Here is a 19,634-nt window from a genome sequence, read left to right as displayed (position 1 = left end):
AGTCAACAAAAGTCAGAAATAGCATTATAAATATTCACTTACCTTTGATGATCTTCATCGGAATGCACTCCCAGGAATCCCAGTTCCACAATAAATCTTTTTTATTTCATTTTATCCCCTTTTCTCCCCAATTTTTGTGGTATCCAATCGCTACAACTCCCATACGGGCTCGGGAGAGACGAAGGCCGAAAGCCATGCGTCCTCCGAAGCACAACCCAACCAAGCCGCACTGCTTCTTAACACAGCGCGCCTCCAACCCGGAAGCCAGCCACACCAATGTGTCGGAGGAAACACCGTGCACCCGCCCCCCTCGGTTAGGGCCCGCCACAGGAGTCGCTGGAGCGCGATGAGACAAGGATATCCCTACCGGCCAAACCCTCCCTAACCCGGACGACGCTAAGCCAATTGTGCGTCGCCCCACGGACCTCCCGGTCGCGGCCGGATGCGACAGAGCCTGGGCGCGAAACCAGAGACTCTGGTGGCGCAGCTAGCACTGCGATGCAGTGCTCTAGACCACTGCGCCACCCGGGAGGCCAATAAATGTTTATTTTTTTATTTTTTATTTTTTATTTTTATTTTTATTTTTTTTCTTGGGGGGTGGATCAGCTTAATATTGCGGAAAGAATGTTGCTTCCAATGTAATTGTCTGCATCATTTCCAATCCCCCATATTTTTGGGGGTAAATATATATATCCATTCACGTATGCATACATATACACATATATACATACACATACATACTTTTTTTAAAGAGTATACCTTTATTATTATTCCTCGCAAACCCTACCACCGATCCCCCAATTGGAGTAAACTGATAAACATTTCTGTTTTTACCTTCAATTTATACATCTTATACACATTTTAAAGACACAGTCTACTTTATAATAGTTCTCTCTTGTTTGTTCTTAGTCCTTCCTCTATTTCTGGCCAATAAATGTTGGTTTTGTTCGACAAAGTCCATAATTTATGTCCAAATAACTCCTTTTTGTTCGCACGTTTAGTCCAGTAATCCAAATGCACAAGGCGCGAGCACTAAGTCCAGACAAAAAGTCAAAAAAGTTCCATTACAGTTTGTAGAAACATGTCAAACGATGTATATAATCAATCTTTAGGATGTTTTTATCATAAATCTTCAATAATATTCCAACCGGACAAATCCTTTGTCATTAGAAATTAAAGGGAACGGAGCTCGTGCTCACGGCCGCTCGCGTGACTAAACTCAAGGCTTTCTGCCAGACCCCTGGTTCAAACAGCTCTTATTCGCTCCCCTTTCATAGTAGAGGCCTGAAACAACATTCTAAAGACTGTTGACATCTAGTGGAAGCCTTAGGAAGTACAATCTGACCCCATAGACACTGTATATTGGATAGGCAATCACTTGAAAAACTACAAACCTCAGATTTCCCACTTCCTGGTTGGATTTTCCTCAGGCTTTTGCCTGCCATATGAGTTCCGTTATACTCACATACATAATTCTAACAGTTTTGGAAACTTTAGAGTGTTTTCTATCCAAATCTACTAATTATATGCATATTCTAGCTTCTGGGCCTGAATAACAGGCAGTTTACTACGGGCACGCTTTTCATCCTGACGTGAAAATACTGCCCCCTTGCACAAGAGGTTAAAGTGCTCCGATTGTTACCCATTTCTGCTCTCCTGCGCCTGACTTCCCTGCTGCCAGTTACGCACCGCTTACAAGTAGACTATATGTTCTACTTAGTACCTTTTTTCCTAAGAGTGTACAACCATAATCCACTCTCATTAGCCATTCAGTTCCTGTGATGTGTTGTGTTCATTGTGTTGCTGTAATTATGTAATTTGTCATAGTTTGTTTTGTTAAATAAATTGAATATGTAAATGTATTTGGTATATTTCTCGTTCAAGTCCTTCTGTAGTTTGAATATAAAAGGCGTTGTTCATCTCTTCTAGTAGTCTGACTCCATAGACTCCAGTAGTTTGTAATGTTGTGATGTCCCATGATTTCACCCACGGGATTATATCCATCTCTTTTCTTTCTAGCGATCCAAAAACATTGTATTTGATGCCAGTGAACATCCTGATTTATTCAAACAGTTATTGAAGGATGATAGAAATAGGTACTAGTGCTGTCAAGCTACAGACTTGAGGTATAATTTCAGACAGAATCAAGTCTGAGTGTTAGTTCATAAGGCATTTTGTGAATGAAATCTGAACTTGTGTAAGGCCTGCAGCTATACTCAAGCTATACTCAGAGCATTTCGTATTATTCTGTACATAAATCCGAGACACTCCATTTAGTATGACATGTTTCGTATGGTAGGTATTCATTTGTAGATGTCCATCACCAATTTCGTATGATATGTAAAAAATTACAATTCGTAGTATATTTACGAATTTGCAAAAAGTACAATATGATACGAATTTGCTAAACGTACAATATGATACGAATTTGCAAAACGTTCTTTATGTTTAATAATTCTAGCTAGGTGGATAATATTAGCTAGGCTAGGGGTTAGGGTTAAGTTTAAGAGTTAGGTTAAAAGGTTAGGGTTGGGTGAAGGGTTAGCTGAAAGGGTTAGAGGAAGGGTTAGCTAACATGCTAACAGTGGTGGGCCGCCAGGGCCTGCAAGGCCTTCTCTGCTGGCCTAAACATCATCAGAATATAATTTTTTTTTTAAATATATTTTCCCACGAATATGTATTAAATTATTCCCCAGAGTAAGAGTTATACTCTTCATTTCATAGCTTTCCTCTTGGTTGCACTGCTTCCAGCCCCAGGTTGAGATTTGGACGGCTTTTCTTTATGTTAGATCTTTTATCCAATCATATTCAGCCATCATGTGTTGCCAGGGGTCTAAAATCTGCCCTCGGGCCTTCAGAATCAACAGTGCGGGCGCTTGTCGCTTATAGTGAATGGAAATGAAAATTTAGTGTTAACCAATCAGCTTTAGAGTTGGTTATTGTACGCCTGCTGGCTGGCTCCAGTGTTACACAGGAGCCAGCTAGCAGGCGTAGTGCGTGCATGTCTTTTGATGGATTACCAATATTGAAAGGCAGGTCCTATGGAGATCTAGGAAACTGAATTTGATAAACGAATTAATTTGCGTACTACTAAGCTGTTTTTTCAACCCACAATGGCGGAAGGAGGAGAAGATATCGATTTGGTCGAGGATATAATTATAACGCCATTCTCAAGACGAACTTTTCAAGAAAAGTTAGACATTGTAAGGAGAGGTCGCCCGACGCCACAAAGCCTGTCACAGGCGGGAAAGGGCTTCGTTCGCTCGCCACTTTCAAAGTTTCAACTACGAGCGCTGTCAATGGGGTGAGCGCTGTCAATGGCTCCTTGGCTCCGAGAAGCACTGCAAACTGTACTGCTGGGAATGCCTATTATTTGCAAGTGATTGATTTGGTGTTTGGAGCCACACTGGCTTTGCAAACTTGAGTTGTCTAACCAAGGCAGCAACGAGACACCAAAGTACGGCTGGGCACTAACAAGCAATGGTGCTTTTGAAAACTTTTGGGGACACCGGAGTGGATCTACAGCTCAAAGAACACGCGCGCAGTGCAACGGAGCTGCACAATGAAAAGGTGAAGGGAAATATTGAAAAGACTCATTGATTGTGTCATGTTTTTGTCAAATGTCAATTTGTCAATTTCAAGGTGACGCAACGCCTGGTTATACTGCGTTTCTGTCTAAATGTATAGTGTCTAGAGCCATGGCATCATAATGAGGTGGATTAATTCGGGTGGGACTGTGTAATACCTCACTGAAGGCCCAGGCCCCAGGCCCACGGCACGCCACTGCATGCTAAGTAGCAGTAGTAAGTAGTTGAAAAGTTGCTAAATAGCTATAATTGTCCGTGATGAGATTGGAAATTATAGGCTACAATTCAATTCATAGGTATGAACATAACATGAACACATTTACAAAACACACTGCTTGTTATCTCTAGAAATGCTGACGATATCAAATGTATCTCACCCTCTTGATTTCGCGGAGAAATTTCGTGAACATTTTCCGGACGGGGGCGCTTATTCTCACGCTTGACTGTTGAGAGAGCCCGGAGCTGACTGTATCTCTAAGAATCCCTGTCGTACTTGTTTTTATCCCAGACGAAATAATATAGCGATAGTGTCAATTTGGTCGTATATAGGAATACATCTAAATTCATAGCTGTTAGTAGTGATCACTCATAGCTTGAAGTATGGTAATGTTAACATTAGATTGTTTTATTTATTAAGGCTACATCGTCCGTTGAGGGGGTAGGCTACATCGTGGAGTTAAAAGGCGGACCAGTTGTGTCTGTCCTGGTTCTGTCAGATGAACACATTTTAGGAAGTCGACACCACTCACGCATTTTTCCAGCTGACAACATAGTATTAGGTGAGTGCGTGTATATAAATAATTATGCATGCAATTGTCTGCCTATTATAAAAATGAATTTCATTTTAGATGTTTTCTCAATGCTTTTCGGGGGAGGAATCTCGCAGACTGGCACTAGCAAAAAGTTTTGATGAGTCGCTGTTCAACATCAAACATCGTGTTGCTACATTCAATTGTATTGTTCCATATTATTGATGAAAGCTGTTTCTTTCTTTTTGCGGAAAATATAAAGGAAACGAGTTATTTTCATTATTTTGAGTGATCTGCCCTAAGCGATTATGAGGCACGTGTGTGTGGTGCACGTTTCTGCGATGTTAGCGTTTGGTATTTATTTTTGCATGAAAGATGCAGATGGAGATGGTTCGAGTGTTTCGGTTTCCATAAGAAGTTCAGTAGTTTTAACAAGGTCACACCTCTGAAATTCACTATTAAAACACGCTTTAATCCATCATTATGCTCTACCTTTCTTGCTTCAATAGTTAAAAATTCTCCATTCCCTATTGATTTCACAGGGCTCCGAGTCCGACCCCTGTTGACAGTTTGTGGATGATAGCCTAGTCTAAAATGGCAACGACACAAAATCCAAATGTGAAGTATGGAACTGACCTATTGCGTTACAATTCCAAATGCATGGAGTGACCTATTGCATGCAGGGCATAAACAAACCATGTCATATTTTTTGTTGTTGTAAAACCATAATTATTTTTTGGTCAGTCAAAGGCTAGGTTTTTGCATGGGAAATATGATGAATGTGCAGGAATACATTTTAAAAAAACAGGCAATGCATGCAATAGGATACTTCATGCATTTAAAAGAAAAAAGTTTACATTAAACAGGCTACAAGCTATGCAATAGCAGTTATGAAAGTATACAATATTCTATGTTCATTATTGATCATTCTTGAGGTGCAATGTTGTGGGTGCATCTACCATAGGAATGTGATCCATGGTCTATTTGATCTATTCCCCAATAGTTGGGAATGAAATGGTGGTGTAACATCATGTCCAAATCATTTTGATTCCTGTCTTGTTGGGCAGATGTAGCTGATGACCAAACTGACTCCGTGACAATGGGGCACAATGTGTGCGGCAACGTGCCCCATTGTGCCCATGTTGATTTTGTCTATCCCCACCAGACGCGTTCATGACACGCAGGTTAAAATACCAAAACCTACCGTGAACCAACTCTATTCATTTGGGGAGAGTTTGAAACACATTGGAAACATTCATGGACATTTAGCTATCTTGCTGTTACTAGCTAATTTGTCCTGGGAGATAAACATTGGGTTGGCAATTTACCAATTTACCTAAAAAACATATGGTAATTTTCTTTGCTGGATCTTTTTAGAATTTTTACCCATTTATGAGTCATAGTTAGTTTTTAGTTTTTCTTTGATTAATCTCTCCTCCTTCATTCTTCTTCTGATTTTATATGGAGGTTGGCAACCAACTTTAAGATGCATTACCGCCACCAACTGGAGTGAGGAGCTCGTTCATCTTTCAATCCCCCACGTGTGTATATGCTCGTAAAAACCAATGAGTAGATGGGAGAGGCGGGACTTGCAGCACGTCAAGCATCAAATAGAACTAAGTTCTATTTTAGGGTCTGGCTACGCAGACACCCGTTGAAGTGCGTGTTCAAGCAGTTTGGATGAAATGATTGAATAACATGTATGTGTACATTTATTTTGCACCGCTCGCATATGCAACGCAGGCGGTCTGGTCAGCATGCATATGCAACGCAGGCGGTCTGGTCAGCATGCATATGCAACGCAGGTGGTCTGGTCAGCATGTTAGGCCTAGCAAAAAAATGACCTCCAGCAGGCCACAAATGTGCATGTGTCAGCATATGGTCTCACAAGGGGTCTGAGGATCTCATCTCGGTACCTAATGGCAGTCAGGCTACCTCTGGCGAGCACATGGAGGGCTGTGCGGCCCACAAAGAAATGCCACCCCACACCATGACTGACCCACCGCCAAACCGGTCATGCTGGAGGATGTTGCAGGCAGCAGAACGTTCTCCACGGCATCTCCAGACTCTGTCACGTCTGTCACGTGCTCATGTGCTCAGTGTGAACCTGCTTTCATCTGTGAAGAGCACAGGGCGCCAGTGGCGAATTTGCCAATCTTGGTGTTCTCTGGCAAATGCCAAAAGTCCTGCACGGTGATGGGCTGTAAGCACAACCCCCACCTGTGGACGTCGGGCCCTCATACCACCCTCATGGAGTCTGTTTCTGACCGTTTGAGCAGACACATGCAAAATTGTGGCCTGCTGGAGGTCATTTTGCAGGGCTCTGGCAGTGCACCTCCTTGCACAAAGGCAGAGGTAGCGGTCCTGCTGCTGGGTTGTTGCCCTCCTACGGCCTCCTCCACGTCTCCTGATGTACTGGCCTGTCTCCTGGTAGTGCCTCCATGCTCTGGACACTACGCTGACAGACACAGCAAACCTTTTTGCCACAGCTCGCATTGATGTGCCATCCTGGATGAACTGCACTACCTGAGCCACTTGTGTGGGTTGTAGACTCCGTCTCATGCTACCACTAGAGTGAGAGCACCGCCAGCATTCAAAAGTGACCAAAACATCAGCCAGGAAGCATAGGAACTGAGAAGTGGTCTTTGGTCACCACCTGCAGAATCACTCCTTTTTTGGGGGTGTCTTGCTAATTGCCTATAATTTCCACCTTTTGTCTATTCCATTTGTACAACAGCATGTGAAATGTATTGTCAATCAGTGTTGCTTCCTAAGTGGACAGTTTGATTTCACAGAAGTGTGATTGACTTGGAGTTACATTGTGTTGTTTAAGTGTTCCCTTTATTTTTTTGAGCAGTGTATATTGCCCAGCCCTATTCCTAGCCTACGCGCAGACGCCACTACACATATACAGCTCTGCCTCAGCCATGGGGGTAATATCCATTGGGGAGACTCTTGCATTGGAAACCAATACCACATCTCACATCATTGCCAGGTGGCCATGATAAGGTGAAGGAATTGTGTGTGGTGTGCGTTTGCCTGCATGTGTGTGTACATTGTTACATGACCAAGAAAAGTGAGACCACTGGCTGAGTGATACTGTAAATTGTTAACCGTATTTTTATTTAGCCTATTTTTATCAGAAAAAATAACACAATATTGGAGTGAAAAAAATACATATTTTAAATGTGTTGTTTGGAGAGCTGGTAAGAGAGGGCTTCCATTATCTCTCTGTTAATCTATGGAGTGGAGGTCTAGTGCCCCCATACTGAACAGGCGGACCACGTGCTGGATCCGGACCCAGAACGGGGTTAATACGGGCCACGTTTTTTTGGGGGGGGAACTCAGTTGGGCTTCGACCCCTGGTATCATATGAACACACATAATGCATGGCAAAATGTGTAGAATTGCAGGAAAGAACATATTTCTCCTCTCCACCATCAAAAAGGGTGTAAACTGTTTGAACAGTTTGAGATCGCATGGGTTGCGAGATGGGGGTTGGTTACTATGCTGATTAATGACAATATCTATTCGGGTCTTTGCCATCTAGGGAGTTTCTGGGACCAGACCTTGTCAAATTAGTTCTTGACTACGCCCGGTCTAGTGCATGGTCATTCACTATTCAGAATCAGGTACGGGTTGAGCAGAAATGAGCTGAATGGAATATAGCATAGGCTTTACAGATGTCCAACTTTGTTTTCCCCTTTTGTAACTACGTCTGAGTGCTCAGTGCAGAGGACAGCAATAGGGACCTTTTAGAAATGAGTATAGTGAATAGCATTGGTCTTCAGAGGCCACCTCCGCTGTCTTTCTCTGTAATGGACGGGCAAGCAGGCTATCTGCCATATGTAATGTGCTGCATGTGGCTAAAAACAGAGTTTTATAAATGACGACAGACGCTTTTTAAAAGAGACCAGTTCCATCAGCTCTATTTGTAGTGTTCGTCCACCCACATAGACCATTAAATCAACCTTTTACAAGTCCAGCTCTCTAATAACCCTTAAATGAACACACAAACACTCCAATCTCAGGCTGCAATGATGGGCCTGTCAATCCCAGTGTGTGTGGGAACAGCAGTAAAGATTGAGAGGAGAGGAGGGTTCTCTGTTTTATGTTACATTAACACTAGTCCCCCTGAGACAGGGGTCAGCCTGAGTGGTCCTCTGGGTACAGAGTGTGTTGACAAGGGCTTTTCATTTATGTCACTACATTTATAAATACTTGAAATGTGGATTGGTTAGATCTCTACCCAAACTACGCCTTTTACAGATGTTTAAAGAAAGGTGAGAAAAAAGCTGAAAATCTAATTTTATGTATGGCTGGCACAATTACAGTGTAATTGATGGTTATGGATGAAAAGCATCATGAAAATAAAATAACCATGGTAACCGTTTTTTTGTGGGCGGGCACAAACACCTGACTGAAGCCGGCCATTCGTGCGGTTTAGTCCTTTTCTGCAGTGACATTGACTCTTAACAACACGAGGAAACTTTGTTGCTTCTTGCTGAAACAAGCAAGTTGTTGTAGCAAACTAGCACACGCAGAAAGGTGTAAGCAAGGTGCAGCAGCAGCACACATAGGCATAGAATGAAATGGGCTTGGAACGTCTAACCCTGGCCATTCGAACTGGTAAACTCATGAGTACACTCTTAATGGCTGCCTTAATGGCTGTGTTGCATTCATTTCCATGGTAATGTAGAATGTTCAATCAAATGATGTTAACTGATGTGGCTCATGTATTGGAAAGTATTTTTTTGTAATGTCAGTTGAGTTGAATCAACAAATCACAGCACATATTGATGGGTATACTTCCTGCTTTTACTTCCAGCTTTGCGCCTATGGGTACACAACAATGGCCGCCAGTCCGCCCATTATGCCATCATTGACTTGAAAAGGGATGCCTGTTCTATTCTATATCTATGGCAGCACATGCAGTCAGGAGTGGAGAGGAGAAAATGTGTGGCAAAAAAAGTATATGTATTTATATTTCTTTGCTATTTGAACGGTTATTACAGAGACTGCGGTCATTTGGCTGGCCAATTACCGTCAGCTTAGGTAAATAAAAGGTTAAATATTTAATTATTTTTGTTTTAATTCCATCACTGTCACAGCCCTAATTTTATGTGGGTGGTGGGTGTTATAATAAAATCTGAGTGCTATACATTGAATGTATTGTATTACACACTGCTAGAACCGGCCCTGTCTTGCTCCAATACAAATGAGTTAGGCCTAGCCAGCATACAATATTAATGTAAAAGCCACATCTAATGTTCTTTCAGTAATACAATGCTAAGAGCAGTGAGAAGTCATAGCGATGTGTTTTAGATGCAATGTAACAAAAAAACTAAGGATGGAATTCTGGATTGCAGACATTTGGGTCAATGACGTGACGTGCATATTTTGTGGTCCGAATTAAATATTAAAACCAACAACCAATTTATACACATTTTATGTTACGTAACTATGCCCCTTCTGTTTTATTTAGTCCTAAAATAGTTCATGGTTAAATGTGAAGGGGGGCAATGCAAATAGTCTGGGTAGCCATTTGATTCGCTCATCAGGAGTCTTATGGCTTGGGGGTAGAAGCAGTTAAGAAGCCTTTTGGACTTAGACTTGCTGCTCCGGTACCGCTTGACATACGGTAGCAGAGAGAACCGTCTATGACTAGGGTGGCTGGAGTCTTTGACAATTTTTAGGGCCTTCCTCTGACACCGCCTGGTATATAGGTCCTGGATAGCAGGAAGCTTGGCCCCAGTGATGTACTCGGCCGTACGCACTACCCTCTGTAGGCCGAGCAGTTGCCATACCAGGCAGTGATGCAACCAGTCAGGATGCTCTCGATGGTGCAGCTGTAGAACTTTATGAGGATCTGAGGACCATGCCAAATCTTTTCAGTCTCCTGAGGGGGAATAGGCTTTGTCGTGCGCTCTTTACGACTGTCTTGGTGTGTTTGGACCATTATCGTTTGTTGGGGATGTGTATACCAAGGAACTTGAAGCTCTCAACATGCTCCACTACAGCCCCGTCGATGAGAATGGGAGAGTGCTTGGTCCTTCTTTTCCTGTAGTCCACAATCATCTCCTTTGTCTTGATCACGTTGAGGTAGGGGTTGTTATCCTGACACCACACGGCCAGGTCTCTGACCTCCTCCCTATAGGCTGTCTCATCGTGGTCGGTGATCAGGCCTTCCACTGTTGTCATCGGCAAACTTAATGATGGTGTTGGAGTCGTGCCTGGCCATGCAGTCATGAGTGAACAGGGAGTATGTCATAAGGTGAATGCACCAATTTGTAAGTCGCTCTGGATAAGAGCGTCTGCTAAATGACTTAAATGTAAATGTAATGTAAATGAGTACAGGAGGGGACTGAACTCGCACCCCTAAGGGGCCCCCATGTTGAGGATCAGCGTAGTGGATGTGTTGTTACCCACCCTTACTACCTGGGGCCCGACAGGAAGTCCAGGATCCAGTTGCAGAGGGAGGTGTTTAGTCCCAGGGTCCTAAGCTTAGTGATGAGCTTTGAGGGCATTATGGTGTTTAACGCTGAGCTGTAGTCAATTAATAGCATTCTCACATAGGTGTTCCTTTTGTCCAGGTGGGAAAGGGCAGTGTGGAGTGCAATAGAGATTGCATCATCTGTGCATTTGTTGGGGCGGTATGCAAATTGGAGTTGGTCTAGAGTTTCTGGGATAATGGTGTTGATGTGAGCCTTGACCAGCCTTTCAAAGCACTTCATGGCTACAGACATGTGCTACAGGTCGATAATCATTTAGGCAAGTTACCTTAGTGTTCTTGGGCACAGGGACTATGGTGGTCTGCTTGAAACATGTTGATATTACAGACTCAGTCAGGGACAGGTTGAAAATATTATTGAAGACAATTGCCAGTTGGTTAGCGCATGCTCGGAGTACACATCCTGGTAATCCGTCTGGCCCTGCGACCTTGTGAATGTTGACCTGTTTGGTTCGCCAGAGGGCATACCGGGATTTCTTATAAGCTTCCGTGTTAGAGCCCACTCCTTGAAAATGGCAGCTCTACCCATTAGCTCAGTGCGGATGTTGACTGTAATCCCCATGGCTTCTGGTTAGGGTATGTACGTAAGTTTCCCTGTGTTAAAGTCCCCGGCCACTAGGAGCGCCGCCTCTGGATGAGCGTTTTCCTGTTTGCTATTGGCCGTATACAGTTCATTGAGTGTGGTCTTAGTGCCAGCATCGGTTTGTGGTGGTAAATAGACAGCTTCGAAGAATATAGATGAAAAGTCTCTTGGTAAATAGTGTGGTCTTCAGCTTATCATTTGATTATCTACCTCAGGCGAGCAAAACCTAGAGACTTCCTTACTATTAGATTTCGTGCACCAGCTGTTGTTTACAAATATACATAGACCGTCACCCCTTGTCTTACCAGAGGTGGCTGTTCTATCCTGCCAATACAGCGTAAAACCCGCCGGCTGTATGTTATTCATATCATCGTTCAGCCACGACTCTGTGAAACATAAGATATTACAGTTAATGTCTCGCTGGTAGGATATACGTGATCGTAGTTAGTCTCTTTTATTATCCAATGATTGTACGTCGGCTAATAGGACCGATGGTAAAGGCAGATTACTCACTCGCCGTCGGATCCTTACAAGGCACCCCAACCTACGTCCCCGATATCTCCGTCTCTTTCTCCTGCGAATGATGGGGATGAGGGCCTTGTCGGGTGTATCAAGTAAATATGACTCGTTAAAGAAAAACTATTCTTCTAGTACGAGGTGAGTAATCGCTGTCCTGTTATATAGAAGCTCTTTTCGGTGATAAGAGACGGTGGCAGAAACATTATGTACAAATTTAAGTTACAAATAATATTTATTATTATTATTTTTACACACAAATACATCATATTATCTACTTGTAAGTAAAAACACACGTTTTTGTAGGATAAGGGTGTTCTTTGTCAGTTTTGTACTGAAAATACATTTGCATAAATAACAATTTTTTTTCTGTTTCTTAACCTCTCTTGGGTACGTGAGACGTTAGCGTCCCACCTCTTCAACAGCCAGTGAAACTGCTGGGCGCCAAATTCAAATACAGGAATGCTCATTATAAATATTCAGAAAACGAAACATATTTTACATAGGTTTAAAGATTAACTTCTTGTGAATCCAACCACGGTGTCAGATTTAAAAAATGCTTTACGGCGAAAGCATACCTTACGATTATTTGAGAACATAGCCCACTAGACAAATCATTACAAACAGTAACCAGCCAAGTAGAAGAGTTACACAAGTCAGAAATAGAGATAAAATGATTCCCTTAGCTTTGATTGTCTTCATATGGTTGCACTCAGCAGACATTCATTTACTCAATAAATGTTCCTTTTGTTCGATAAAGTCTCTTTATATCCAAAAACCTCCGTTTTGTTTGCGCCTTTTCTTCAGTAATCCATGGGCTCAAACGCAGTCAAAACAGGCAGACAAAAAAATCAAAATTGTATCCGTAAAGTTCATAGAAACATGTCAATCGATGTTTCTATTCAATCCTCAGGTTGTTTTTAACCTAAATAATCGATAATATTTCAACCGGACAATAACGTTGTCAATTTAAAAGGTTAAAAAGAAAGGCACTCTCTCGGTCTCGGTCATGAAAAAGCTCTGTGACACTTTAGGGTCCACTCATTCAGACTGCTCTTACTTCCTCATTTTTCAGAATACAAGCCTGAAGCAATTTATAAAGACTGTTGACATCTAGTGGAAGGCACAGAAACTGCAATTTGAGTCCTAAGTCAATGGATACTGTAATGGCATTGAATAGAAAACAAAAAAAAAATAAAAAAACTTCCTGAATGGATTTTTCTCAGGTTTTCGCCTCCCAAATCAGTTCTGTTATACTCACAGACACTATTTTAACAGTTTTGGAAACTTTAGAGTGTTTTCTACCCAAATCTACCAGTTATATGCATATCATATCTTCTGGGTCAGAGAAGCAGGCAGTTTAATTTGGTCATACTTTTCATCCAAACTGAATGCTGCCCCCTACCCTAGAGAAGTTAATTGAGGGTCAATTTGCTGATGCCTCTATCAAGAAAATGCCTGTATCGTCAGGACATAGATTACTGCTGACTCAGTTGCTAATTGGCCACAGAAATACAGGTGTTCCACTTTGGGGGGAGTAGACAGCAGGCTACGATCCATGCAAGTGTTGCATAAACATCAGAGGGAAGCCAGTCCTACGCCACCATATCTGACTCCCTTAGACATGATGAGATAGCAGTCTGGGCTCACCTGGAGCCTGTCCTAAGAGATGTCAAGAACAAGAATCCACAAATCATGACTCCACATGATGAGCGACGGTCCCGTCACCCAATACAGAAACAAGAAGAACATATACCTACTCAGCACTGTGCCATATATTTACGGATTCAAACAAATCCCCTGGAACTTTTCTGAAAAGGCTCATGGGAAGGGGGCACCAGATGGTGTGGGTGGGGCTGTGAAACATTGTGCAGACAAACACATTTAATGGATAGGAAGATGTGCAGACTCCCAAGGAGCTCTTCAAAATACTTGAGAAAAGTGGATCGAGTATCAAGTTCTTTTAGATTGAGGAACGAGGAAGCTGTGCCAAACAAACTCATGGCTCCTTTGACTGGAGTCAAAGGAGCCATGAAATTGCACCAGGTCAGCCGACAAATTGGTCACACAAACGGACACCCCTAGTCCGCTCAATATACATGTGTAACGCTCCTACTGCACACCGGACATGTAACCCCCGCTGCTCCTCAGAAGCAAATGGAGGAGGCGAAAAGTGAAAAAGCTAGAGACCTGTAGGACATAGTCATGACCTTAGGGTTGAAGGCCGCAACGTTACTTTTGAGTCGCCAAGCGCAAACTTCATATAGGAGGGGATCTTCAGATGCACAGGCTCCATCGGTTCGAAGGGGCCCTCAAACAGCACATCCAAAACCAAATCCCAAGTGGGCGCAAAAGGCTTAGAAACCGGTCTGACACGGCGCACACCTTTTTAAAAACCGCACTGCCATGGGATGAGCCACTGGAGTGGAACCATAAATTCCTACATGACACGCTAAAATAGCTGCCATATACATCTTCGGTGTGGAGAATTAACGGCCCTGCTCGAAAAAGACCCTGTTATAATATAAAAATGGCCACCAGAGATCTCTGAAAAGGAACAATACCTTTATTTTGGCACCCACGTTCGAACGCCAGCCACTTATCCATACAACCATCTCACGGATGGTGCCCTTGTGGACTGTATAGTAGCAATAACGTTTAAAGTAAATGCTTTGCGAACAGATTGCCCTCCCACATCACTTTATACACAGAAGATCTCCACTAAACGTAGAATCATATGGTTTCTCCGTATCTCTATGACCTGCTCACTGAACAAAGTTGCCAACAAAAAAAGTCGCCAGTGTCTTTGCAATTGATACAAACAAGCGAAGTATAAAAAAATTATTCAAATGAAAACCGAGATGACTGCATTAGGCTTATATCCTACTGTTTATATTTTGTCAATTATATTGAAATACATTTCATTTTTAATCAATTTAATTCTATTTTGCTACTTGTAGGCTACTGCCTGTAATTTGTCTCATTATACACTGCTCAAAAAAATCAAGGGAACACAATGTAACTCCAAGTCAATCACACTCTGTGAAATCAAACTGTCCACTTAGGAAGCAACACTGATTGACAATAAATTTCACATCCTGTTGTGCAAATGGAATAGACAAAAGGTGGAAATTATAGGCAATTAGCAAGACACCCCCAATAAAGGAGTGGTTCTGCAGGTGGTGACCACAGACCACTTCTCAGTTCCTATGCTTCCTGTCTGATGTTTTTGTCACTTTTGAATGCTGGCGGTGCTTTCACTCTAGTGGTAGCATGAGACGGAGTCTACAACCCACACAAGTGGCTCAGGTAGTGCAGCTCATCCAGGATGGCACATCAATGCGAGCTGTGGCAAGAAGGTTTGCTTTGTCTGTCAGCGTAGTGTCCAGAGCATGGAGGCGCTACGAGGAGACAGGCCAGTACATCAGGAGACGTGGAGGAGGCCGTAGGAGGGCAACAACCCAGCAGCAGGACCGCTACCTCCGCCTTTGTGCAAGGAGGAGCACTGCCAGAGCCCTGCAAAATGACTGCCAGAGCCCTGCAAAATGACCTCCAGCACCCCGGCCAGATGAGCCCCCACAGGCCATCCTGATCAGGTTCCTCCGCTTCCAAGACAGAGAGAAGATACTGCAATTCGCAAGAGTCAAAGGGGACATCACCATCTATGGCAAGAGGGTCAGCCTTTTCCCGGATATGAGCGAGGATCTCGGCAGACGTCGCAAGCAGTTCAGACCTGCCGCCAAAGCACTGAAGGAGAAGAACATCACCGGCTACCTCATCCAGCCTGCGCGGATGAAAGTTCAGTACAAAGGCTAAAGCCATCTCTTCAACACACCAGGAGAAGTGTACACCTTTCTCAAAGAACTGAACAACGTCTGAGCCAGGACGGTCTCTCTGAGGGATAAGATGCAGTTTGTTTGTTTTCTCTTATCCGGACTGAACTGCTGATATCTTCCGGTCGCTATACTTGATTTGTACATTTTCAATTAACCGTATCTTTCCGGGGTGAGTTCTATTACATTTACAGGAGAGTATATTTTGGTTTAGTCCATATCCACTGGGCGACGCAAATATGCTTTCCCCCTCATTTATGTTAATCTTTCGAAAAGAGACTCAAGCAGCCCTTACTGTGAGCAGTAAATATTCAGCCATAAATGTCTATTCACAACGTTTGTTTTCAACTTAGAGAGCTCGCAGGTTTTAGTTTTCGCCAAGGTTTAGCTAGTGAGAGCAAGATGGAAAGCGAGCAGCAACATATCTCTACAAGTGTATTCATGTTTGATTGTTGGGATTGTTGTTTTAGTCTGACAATCGGGGTGGGTGGGATTTTATTTTTTTTCCTTTTTTCTATGTTTATTGTTTCCTTCCTAAAGAGACACAGGTCACTTCTGTGTTCAAACCAAAGTTTAAACATTTCCTAACTATCTACATATGATAGATTTCCATTGTTACATATTTGAAACCCAACCTATGCTTAATCCACTAAAATATGTCACATTCAACTTAAAAGGTCTTAACCTCTAACGCCTACCAAACCCGGATCCGGGAGCCCCCCCATCACAACAGCTGACTAGCATAGCCTAGCCTAAAGCCACATGGATATCATATAATAAAATGTTCATGAAATCACAAGTCCAAGACACCAAATGAAAGATACACATCTTGTGAATAAAGCCATCATTTCTGATTTTTAAAATGTTTTACAGGGAAGACAAAATATGTAAATCTATTAGCTAACCACGTTAGCAAAAGACACCACTTCCATACTCCACCATTTTCTTACTGCATCAGTAGCTATCACAAATTCGACCAAATAAAGATATAAATAGCCACTAACCAAGAAACAACCTCATCAGATGACAGTCTGATAACATATTTATTGTATAGAATAGGTTTTGTTAGAAAAATTTGCATATTTCAGGTATAAATCATAGTTTACCATTGCAGCCCCCATCACAACTCTCACTAAAATGACTAGAATAACTACAGAGACCATCGTGTATTAGCTAATTACTCATCATAAAACATTTCTTAAAAATACACAGCGTGCAGCAGATGAAAGACACAGATCTTGTGAATCAAGACAATATTTCAGATTTTCTAAGTGTTTTACAGCGAAAACACAATATAGCGTTATATTAGCTTAGCACAATAGCGAACATTATAACAGCATTGATTCAAGGCAAAAATAGCTATAACGTATAAACCACCAAAATATATTAGTTTTTTCACTAACCTTCTCAGAATTCTTCAGATGACAGTCCTGTAACATCATATTACACAATGCATATAGTGTTTGTTCGAAAATGTGCATATTTAGCGGCACAAATTGTGCTTATACAATGAGAAAAGTAGCCAAGAGCTCAAGCAATCTGTCCTGCGCCATCTTGGAAAGCCACCTACTCTTATCGAAAACTATTCATAAACTTGACTAAAAAAATACAGGTTGGACAGCAATTGAAAGCCAAATTAGTTCTTAATGCAATCGCTGAATTACATTTTTAAAATTATCGTTACTGCGCAATACAGGCTGCGATAACGCAATGCTATACTGCAAGAAATGGCGTCTCATGCATTTTACTTTTTTCAACAGAACAATTAATTAACAGCATAAAGACTGCTTACTATTAGCTGAGCTTCAATCAGAATCTTGGGCAAGGTGTCCTTTCTTCAAAACAATCGTCTTTTGGCTGAAAGATGTCCTCTTGTCCAGTCGAATTAGCCGCTAAACGTTAGCCACCCACTGGAGAGGTGCCCAACTAGTGGAAGTGCGTCACAAAGAAATCCAGGAAAATCGCAATAAACTGCTATAAACTGCTATAAGTCGGTTTAAATTAACTACCTTATGATGTCTTTAACACCTATAACGAATAAAAACATGACCGGAGATATAGAACTACTAAAACGAAAGCGTTTGCAGGACGTCATTGTGATGTCTTCTTGGTCCGGGCGCACCGTTGAAAAGGACGGTACTTCCTGTTCCACGGTCTAATATAAGGTCCCAGATTGCGCAATCGACTCCATTCAAATTCTCACCGCTTACTGACATCTAGAGGAAGGCGTATGCAGTGCATGTACCCTCATAGCTTACATGGGGACTTATAAACTGACCTTAGAACAGGGACCTCGATTTCTGAAATCTCACTCCCTGACAGGAAATGTGCTGCAGAAAGAGTTCTGTTTCACTCAGAGAAATAATTCAAACAGTTTTAGAAACTAGAGAGTGTTTTCTATCCAATAGTAATAATAATATGCATATTGTACGAGCAAGAATTGAGTACGAGGCAGTTTAATTTGGGCACTATTTTTCCCAATGGTGAAACAGTGCCCCCATATTGACAAGAAGTTTTAACAGCCTGATTTAAAAGGAAAATAGTCTATACATACCTTAAGAAATTAAAGGCTGACATTGTGTTTTTACAAGAAACACATCTTACAGCCAGTGAACACAAGAAATTGAAGAGGGAATGGGTAGGACAAGTTTTTGCATCCTCTTTTAACTCCAAAGCAAGAGGAACTGCAATTTTGATAAGTAGACACATCCCCTTCTGCGTCAACAACACCATCTGTGATCCCTCTGGCAGGTTTGTTTTGGTGCAGGGGCATATGTTTTCAGAGTCTTGGACCCTATTGAATATTTATGCTCCTAACTTCGATGACCATATGTTTATTCAGAATGTCTTTAGATTACTTCCTCTCCATTTTGACCCTACTGAAATTAATAATACTTAAGAAATACTATGAAGACCTCTACATTTCCTAATCAAGCGATGATCTATCAGAGATCGACTCCTTTCTCTCCTCTCTCAACCTCCCATGCCTGTCAGGGGAAGACAGCGAGCGCCTGAGTGAACACTTCTCAGTTCCTGAATTGTTGGAGGCCATTAAATCCTTACCTTCTAATAAATCTCCTGGGGAGGATGGCTTCCCTCCAGAGTTCTATAAAGAATTTCGGGAGCTTTTGGTCCCCTACCTTATGGATGTACTTAAAAAAGCCAGGGAGACAACTGCTTTCCAGAGTCTTTCTCTCAAGCAGTGATTACTGTAATCCACAAGAAAGGGAAAAACCCGCTAAATTGCGCCTCCTATAGACCAATCTCTCTCCTTAACACAGATTGTAAACCGGTCACCAAGATGCTATCTAAGAGACTGGATTCATGTCTTCCCCTGTTGGTCAACCCAGATCAGACTTATTATTAATAATAATTCATAATTAATAGATTGTCCTCCAATAATCTCAGAAGGTTCTTTGATATAATTCACCTTGCTAACAAAAACAAAATACCTAGTGTCGCAGTCTCCCTTGATGCTGAAAAGGCCTTTGATAGGGTTGAATGGCCATACCTCTTTCGCGTCTTGGAAAAGTTTAGTTTAGGTATGTGTTTGTAAATTTGATAAAATCACTCTACAAATCTCCTAAAGCTAGGATTGCTACCAATGGGATTACTTCCTCCTCTTTCCCTCTCTATAGGGGGACAGACAAGGTTGCCCAATTAGCCCCCATCTCTTTGCCCTCGCCATCGAACCGTTGGCTGAGGCTATTAGAACGTGCCCTGACATACATGGCTTTGAGGTGGGCCCCCATACCCATAAATTATCACTCTTTGCGGACGACCCTATCTTATTTCTAACAAACCCAGAACACTCCCTCTCTCACTTGCAGATCCTACTACAGTGTTATAGTTCTT

At 42.2% G+C, this 19,634-nt stretch overlaps 1 protein-coding gene across 1 annotated transcript in view; it reads left to right on the top strand.

Moving 5' to 3' along the window:
- Window positions 1-4,043: 4,043 nt before the first annotated feature.
- Window positions 4,044-19,634, top strand: part of ghra (growth hormone receptor a) — an 80,247-nt gene continuing 64,656 nt past the window's right edge. Inside the window, exon 1 of the mRNA XM_055920288.1 lies at window positions 4,044-4,366. The gene's annotated coding sequence lies outside the window, so the exon portion shown is untranslated. The remainder of the gene's footprint in view (window positions 4,367-19,634) is intronic.

This window comes from Salvelinus fontinalis, chromosome 4, assembly GCF_029448725.1.
Source record: "Salvelinus fontinalis isolate EN_2023a chromosome 4, ASM2944872v1, whole genome shotgun sequence".
Classification (NCBI taxonomy): domain Eukaryota; kingdom Metazoa; phylum Chordata; class Actinopteri; order Salmoniformes; family Salmonidae; genus Salvelinus; species Salvelinus fontinalis.
Note: the sequence above shows the minus strand (reverse complement) of the source record. Positions and strands in the feature narration are given on the sequence as shown.